Here is an 8,583-nt window from a genome sequence, read left to right as displayed (position 1 = left end):
GGATCAAATATGTAATTTTACTAAGCCCATAAAGTAAATATTTAAGCTAATTCTTAGGCCAAACTAATTATCAAGTGGGCCATAAAAGTGGATGAAATACATACCACTAAGCATAAATGGTCCATATATAACAAAATCAGAATTATCATTATCATCCAATTTTTAGAATCCAAATGCATGAAAATAATTAAATAAAAATTAAAAAATAAATGCATTAAAAGAATCCAAGGGAGCATTTTAGGATAAGATTTGTGCGGCCCACCATAATATATTAATAAATAAATGCATAAAAAGAATCCATAGGCAAACAGCCCATGGGTTCATTAAACTAGCCACAACTGTTTCTGTGGTGGGGTTCACATGAGATTTGGATAATCCTAAAATGAGTATACACTCGTTCTGTACTGTTTTTTACTTGGAAAAAACATATGAATTTTTAAAGGTAAATTGGCAGTTTGTTCTCAAACCACAGCAGCAACACAATATGTAAGTAGCATACGATGTAGGTGCACCCACCTTCTAGTGATCCAGATCATATTTCTGGTGCACTATGAATGGATCATGAATAAAGGTAACCTCCATCAAACAAACCAGCCATCTAATGAGTGTACATTGTACCATTGTATATATACCATTGGGCATGTCTTACTTTAAACCATCCACAGAGTTTGTTATTAAAATGGATGGATGGGGTGGATCAAATACATAAATCACAGTGGATCCCACAGAGTTTACTCAGCACCCGATCCCCTACCATCAAAATGCTTAGCCGTGCAGTTGGCACAAGTTCTTGTGAGAACTTTTTTGAGAACTCATAATAAGCTATGTTAGTCCAAAATCTGAATGGTCCACGTGATGAATCATCCCATGAAACCCACAGGGTTCAACTTTTACATTGATCCAAAACTTTTGTGGGCCATGGCAAAAGAAAACAGTTTTCTCCTTTGATTTTCATATCACTTTTCTATGGCCCACCGGAGTTTTAGATCAGAGTGAAAATTGGTCCCTAGGGAGGTTTAATGGGATGTTTCATCACATGAACCATTCGGATTAGAGTCCCATGACACGTGTGGAAAGGATCACACGTGCACACGTGCACGGGTGAGCATGTGTACGAGTAACACCTAATCCACCCCCGTTTTCAAAGCAGAAAAGGAAACATTGCGATCAAACCCTACCGTTTTGGGGAGGAGTAGAGAGGGAGGGTGGTCGTTGCAGACAAAGAGAGATTGCTGAGAGGGAGGGAGGTCGTTGCAGACAGAGAGAGATTGCAGAGAGGGAGGGCGGTCGTTTCAGACAAAGAGAGATTGCAGAGACAGAGGGCGGTCGTTGCAGACGGAGAGAGATTGCAGAGAGGGAGAGTGCGTTTCTCCATCTTCCCCTCTTTTAAAAAATCCGACCGTTGAGCTTGTAAGTGGCTTAGGGCCTGTTTGGATGCCTGTAAGTTCTTTTAAGTTGTAAGTGACTTACCTGTAAGTCACTTACAGGTGAAAGTTACTTACAGGTAACCTGTTTGGATGTAAGTTGTAAGTCACTTACAGGTAAGTTACTTTTTCTGTTTGGATAACCTGTAAGTTACTTTTAAGTAGAAAGCTGTATATTCACATCGAGCATATCTTAGATTGGGGAATCGTTCTAAAATGTTATAATCATATAAAAAACATGGGATCAAATATGTTATTTTGTTAAGCCCATCAAGATGAATATTTGAGATAATTATTAAGCTAAAACAATCATCAAGTGGGCTATAAAAGTGGGCCCACGAATTCAAAAAATCTATAATATGGAGTAATAACTCAATTTAAGCATTGAGAATAAATTTAAAAACATTAATAGAAAATCTAGTAATTAAATTACTTGCATTCCAACTGTGCAATCTGATGTAATTTCCAAGGGCCAGCGCATCATCAATCCCACTCTATCATCAAAGTTTTTCTCATTCTCTACTGAGGAGTTTGATGCTCAGGATCTAAGAGATTCACAAACACTGATGTAGATTGTTAAATTACTTGCATTCTAACTGTGCAATCTAAGAGATTCACCAACACTGCGAGTACATCACAGGATCACCAACCACAGGCCACAGTGAGACCAACCAGATAAACGATCTACGGGATCACCAACCACAGGCCACAGTCCCTGACGGTTTCATGGGATGTTGCATCACATGGTCCATTCGGATTGGAGGCCCATGACACATGTGAAAAAATACGCAGGTGCGTATAAGTGACTGTTTGGATGCCAGCGTGCCTTATAGAGTAACGTCAAACCACTCCCGTTTTCAAAGGAGGAAAAAAGGGTAGATGAAACCCTACCGTTTTAGGAGGAGAAGAGACGAAAGGCAGTAACTGCAGCGAGAGATTGCAGAGACGGAGAGAGATTTGGTGGGTTGGTGCGTTTCTCCCTCTTCCCCTCTTTTTAAAAACCTGACCGTTGAGCCTGTAAGTGACTTCCCACCCCCATCCCCCTGCAGTTTTTGGTAGATTTGCCTGTAAGTGACTTATAGGTTGTAAGTTACTTACAGGTGATTTTTCTCCCCCAAACACCACTTGTAAGTGACTTCCCTATAAGTAACTTCCCACTTACCCAACTTATAGGCATCCAAACAGGCCCTTACAGGGATGTGACTTCTCACCCCCATCGCCCTGCAGTTTTTTGGTAGATTTGCCTGTAAGTGACTTACAGGTTGTAAGTTACTTACAGGTGAATTTTCTCCCCCAACACCACCTGTAACTGACTTCCCTGTGAGTCACTTCCCACTTACCCAACTTACAGGCATCCAAACAGGCCCTAACGATATCATGTATTTTTAAATTTTTTTTAAAGATAATCAGTTCGTGCATTTAGCACAAGATCTACGACAGAGGAATGCTATGAAATTTATGAAAATGCCATCAGAGATTTTTTTTAATAAAAAATACTGAAACTATTGAAACTATAAACGATACATCAACATCTCACTCCATCCTTTGGCAATCGCATTACCGAAAAATCAGTCTACATCACGTTTCCTGCAAATATCAAAGGAGTAATAGAAGAAAGAAACCATACAGATTGCGATTTCATGTCTTTTACCGAAAAATCAAAACCCTAATTCGACGATATAAAAAGGGAAAACCTTCAAGGGCCTCAGAACCCTAGCTTTGTACGGCGCCAGTGCCTGCGCTTCGCGTTGTACCTGTGGTATTGGCCTGTTCTGACTCATCTTCTTCGCCAGCTTCTTCTTGATGCGGAAGTTCTTGTGCGACGGCATTTTCGATCGAGGTAGAGAGGCGCTGAAAACCTTAGCATGAGGCGCGAGAGAAAACCTTAACCATTAAATGCCATCAGAGATTGAAGGAAAATGCATTCCTTCAAATGCCATCAGAGATTGAAGGACTGCATTTTCCTGAGAGGGCTTGGATTGTTCAAGAAGACTGGAATGGAAGCCTGAGAGAGAGAGAGAGAGAGTCCGATGGAAGAGAGCTTGGTGGGTTTTTTCCAAACTTCCATTTGAGAGGAAAATGGTGGGTTTATCCACTCAAAGAATGGGCGCGTATTGGGTAATACCCCACGCAGAGGTAGAGACGGACGGTCATGTCAGGGGCTCTGTGTGCCCATCGTGATGTACGTAATTTATCCGAGTCGGGATCCTCTGTTATCAGGTCAACAGAGAATTCCTGTTACCCTAATGGTTTGGCGTCCGAAGCTGTTTTTTATTATTTTTATTTTTTTAATGAGTGGTGACGTGGACCAATGAGAATTAGGGTATCAGGAGTTCTCTGTTGACCTGATAACAGAGGATCCGGACTCAATTTATCCACTCCTCCCATTGATTTTGAAATCTACTTTTTTAGGGTACCGTCCAAAAAATGAGGCAGATCGAACGCTCAGGATCACACCACAAATCAACAATAGGTACTTAATTTCCACTGTTTCCTATGGTGTGGTCCACTTGAACCTTTAATATGTCTCTTTTTTTGGGCCCATGCCACAAAATGGCTATAAAAAAGGATAGATGGCTTAGATAAAGCGTACACATTGCAGTGGGCTCCCATTGAGCCCCTTTCAGACCATAAGATCACTTTAGCTATAGTTTCTTTTAGCTATGTATTAAAGCCGTAGCAATTTAGCTCCGATTTATATCCACAACCAAATACCCTCATTTGATCTTTTTTGTGTCAAGCACCTTACAGATTGATTAACATGATTCATGAGTTATAGATTTTTCATGATCAATTATAACCAATTGTTGGAGAAATTTAATAGGTGTACCCGAGCCCAGGCAAAATAATGAACTTTTAACATCAATTTATTATAAATTGAGGCAAAATAGAAAATTTTTAGCATCAGTTGCTCACAAACTAAGGTGAAATGGTAGACTTTTAGCCTCAATTTCCTGAAAACTAAGGCTAAAAAGTGAAAATTTAACCTTGGTTATTTACTAACTGAGGTAAAATGGTACACTTTTAGCCTCAATTCCCCACCAACTGAGGCAAAATAGTACGCTTTTAGCCTCAGTTCCCCACTAACTGAGGCAACATAGTACACTTTTAGTCTCAATTTCCTACCAACTGAGGCAAAATGGTACACTTCTAACCTCAGTTCCTCATCAATTGAGGCAAAATGGTACACTTTAAGCCTCGGTTTCTTATTAACTGAGATAAAATTGTAGACTTTTAACCTCAGTTTTTCACTGACCGAGGCAAAATGGTAGACTTCCAGCCTCAATTTCCTAATAACTAAGGCTAAAAAGTGAACTTTTAACCTCAGTTTCTTACTAGTAAATTTTTAACCTCAGTTTCTTACCAACTGAGGCAAAATGACAAAGTTTTAGCCTCAAATTCTCACCAACCAAGTCGAAATGATAAATTTTTAGCCTCTAACTGAGGTAGAATAGTGAACTGTTAGCCTCAATTTCTTATCGAGGCAAAAAACTATACTTTTAGCCTTAGTTCCTCACCAACCAAAGCAAAATCATAGACTTTTAGTTTTGGATTCTCACCAACCAAGACAAACTAGTAAACTTTTAGACTCAATTTCTTAGTAACCAAGGCAAAAAATAAACTTTTAGCCTCGGTTCCTTAGCAATCGAGACTAAAAAGCACACTTAGTCTCCATTTTTTGAACTGAGACTAAAAAATTGTGGCTAAAAGCCAATTTTCTTGTAGTGAATCTAACTAAATCAGATTTTCAACATAACAATTCACAATTCCATTACCCAACAGAAACCTGATTTGAAAATTCATCTTACATCTATCATCCCAAACTTCGTTACAAACCAATCCAAGCAATCTAACTAAATAAGATTTTCCACATAACAGTTCACAATTCCATCCCAAAATAATGATAGTTTGTATTCTTCATGTGTATTAGACAAATGACATTGATTTACAACTCCGCTTGTCCCCTAAGAATAACAAAGGAAGAAAAATCATAACAAACACGAGTTGTACAGACATATATCTACGAAAATCAAACACGGGTTTTAATCCCTCTTATCATCAATTCGTTGCAGTGTTGTGAATTCTTACAGACTTAGAAGAATAGAGGATGTCAAACAGCCTCTTGTCGATGCTGTCTTTCAGTATTGTAATTTGGCCTTCCTTGATAAGCATATCGTCTTCGAGAGCTTCCATCTTCTTCTTCATTGAGTTCACTTGGTAGTTCAGCAACATGTTATTCTCACGGTGCTACTTAACTTCCTCCCACATCAAATCTCTCTCCTCCGTCACTTTCAACAGTATCCCCTTCATGATCGTCAGCTCCTTCATACACTCTTGTAAATCACTTTGAAGTTGGTTGATATTCTCTTCCTTCCTCGACATTTGTTCATTAATAAATTTCATTAGACGGTTAAGAATGTAGGACATGATAGATGAAAAATCCTAACCATGGTTTTAAGACTTGTCTGAGTCATTTGTGACTCCGATGAGTTGACTCAGATTTGGCACTACCCATTCCGATCCAATACCACAGGTCACCATCAACCCCAACTTGCTAGCAAGCTATTCAACAACAGTAATGGTGGCCGTTAGGGTATGGGCTATAATGGCTGTAACGATTAAATTTTTTTAAAGGAAAATAATGTATCACGTCCATATCGACCTATTATAACTGTTACAGGTCCATCATGGGCCTTTTTTTTTTCACAATAGGCGTTACAGCCTTGTACCGCATAACAAATCACATCGCTATTGTAACCTCTTTTTTTTTAATTTTTAAACACAATCCTTGGAAATGGTCACACCAATACACCTCCCAACTCGAGAATGAACAAGTCATCCAAGTCTCCGAGCCTGAAAACCATGATCCTAACTAAACCAACCCGATACCTAGCAATTCCATTCAGTTGCTTGTAGTGTGTCCGATTAATCCTGTGAGCTACCAGTGGTGGGTTTGCTTTAGTTTTCCATCTTGTTACACACGAACCTGTGAAGAGCCTCACTCCCTAAACTCCCCCTCTATAGCTTGCAAGGGTTTAGCTAAGAATCTTCGGATAAAGAACCAACATCATATAGTTCTAAAACTCGTAGCCCAACTCAACACTCAGAATGATTTCTGTTAGGAAGCGCGAAAGTGTGAGCCCTCAACATCAGACGGTCTACACGATGTGGAACCTTCACGAAGTTGAAGATTAACACACCAAATCCAATGACCCACCTATTTACTACTAGAGCAGATGGGTCTCTTCGCTTCTATAATTCTACAGTATAGATGGACCCAGATCACGATCTATGGATTAGATCATCCCAAGGACAAGCTAAATGGACAAATTATTGTATACACTATTCCTCTCTTTTTACTCTCGTTATTCCTTAATGTTTTTTCACAAGAGAGCCTCATCCTTTATATAGTAAAAATGGGAGTTTGGATGAGATCAGAATTTATTTGGTCTTATCCCTATCTCTCATCTAAAACCAAATTCAAAGTTGAATTTGAAATCTTAATTGAAAGGAAGAAGCCGGAAGAGGCCTAAACTCATGGGATCAACCCACTAGTGATTGCACACCAGTGGGCCCCACAGGCTTATGTCCAACATCTCTCACTCAATCATATAGTAGGATAGGCATTCAAAAAATTTGTCCATCTAACTCACCTAATAACAATCAAAGACCAAACATCATGATCAAAAGAATCAGAGGCGTGGGACCAACTGGATTACCATAATATTCTCACAAGTGTTTAAGTATTAAGTGACCACTTAACTAATACTCAATAACCCAAGCATTGCAGTGCCTATCCTAGTCTGCATGACCACACCGGATGGAGTTAACTCCTGATCTAGAGTAATCGGCCAACATACGCACTTATCTAACTTATTGAGTTATTCTAAAAACTCGATTTTTCACAAACTTCAACTAAAATCAATTTAAAGCAATACTTGTATATATGCTTTTAAGAAAAAAATATTATTTGCAAAAGTCTAATAAAAACAACTCAATACTACTGGCAGATAAGTCTTTAAGTGCGTATTTATAGTTCTAGAAACTTAGTGTAGTTGTCACGGGATCTTCCCCACGCAGATGTGTAATTTGGAATCAATCAAGCCACTTTCGTAGCGTAATTGAGTCTGGCCAATCAAGGACATTTCGTCATAGTATACTAAAGTAGCGACACTCAATCTCATCCTCCTATACACAAGAGGAGGGTAGCTAAGGACATAGAGAGTCACCCACGGGACTGACTACTCGCACGTTGCAACGATTAGATCGAATCAAAACAAACTTTAGGTAAAAGGTCGCATGTGGCTACAATCCATGTCGTGTCGGGTTTATAATATGCAGGTCATTCTACATGTGGTATGACTCATCTCATAACCCATAATATTGATCACATGAAAAAGGAATGGTACGATTACGTTATTTGACTTTATCAGTATCATCTTCAATCTTTTTAAGATTGTAGGCAGATACGACTCACTCATATCCTTATCCATTATCATTCACAATAAAGAAAAGTCCATACCTCAATGTATGAACATGACCCCAAATGTACCTCTCTTGTATATTCAAGGTTGGTCAACCCATGCGAGTGGGTGACCAGCCTGCCGACAAAAATATAAATCCTACATGATCTCAAGGTAAATGCTGATGATCTACATATGTAGTTTATATTAACGTTTAATACTGAATAAATGAAATGTTTTATTCATTAATGAAGGATCAAAGGTACCAAAAATAAGTACATCACTCAAGCTTTCCTCAATCCCATCTACCTGACGTAAACCTGAAATAGATCTCTGGCTATAGGTTTCGTCATGGGATCAGTCATCATGTCCTTAGTAGGAATGTAGTTGAGGGCAACCTTCTTATCTCTCACTTGATTGCGGACGTAATGATACTTGATCTCAATGTGCTTAGACTGGTGGTGTTTAGGGTCCTTCGCCAAGTCAATGACAGAAGTACTGTCTATCTGTTGTGATATAGGCTGACGAACGCTCGGTCCAATACATATACCTAGTAAAAATCTAAGAACCCATACACACTCCTGAATTGCAGCATAACATGCAATGTACTCGGCCTCCATAGATGAAAGAACTATGGCTGTCTGTTTCTTACTTCACCATGAGATAGCTCCTACTTCGAGTAAGAATACATATCC

The 8,583-nt window shown here is 39.0% G+C and overlaps 1 long non-coding RNA gene and 1 pseudogene across 1 annotated transcript; both read right to left on the bottom strand.

Annotated features, from left to right (window-relative positions):
- Positions 1-425: 425 nt before the first annotated feature.
- On the bottom strand, positions 426-2,687 carry LOC131227796 (uncharacterized). The gene is made up of 2 exons (XR_009162503.1): positions 2,636-2,687; positions 426-1,426 (listed from the first exon to the last, which is right to left on the bottom strand). It is a non-coding gene; the product is annotated as an uncharacterized LOC131227796 (long non-coding RNA).
- Positions 2,688-2,943: 256 nt separating this feature from the next.
- LOC131227794 (large ribosomal subunit protein eL39-like) lies at positions 2,944-3,603 on the bottom strand (annotated as a pseudogene).
- Positions 3,604-8,583: the final 4,980 nt, after the last annotated feature.

Source organism: Magnolia sinica, chromosome 15 (assembly GCF_029962835.1).
Source record: "Magnolia sinica isolate HGM2019 chromosome 15, MsV1, whole genome shotgun sequence".
NCBI classification, from domain to species: Eukaryota; Viridiplantae; Streptophyta; class Magnoliopsida; order Magnoliales; family Magnoliaceae; genus Magnolia; species Magnolia sinica.
The sequence above is the reverse complement of the archived record's forward strand: the minus strand, read 5'-3'. Positions and strand labels throughout refer to the sequence as shown.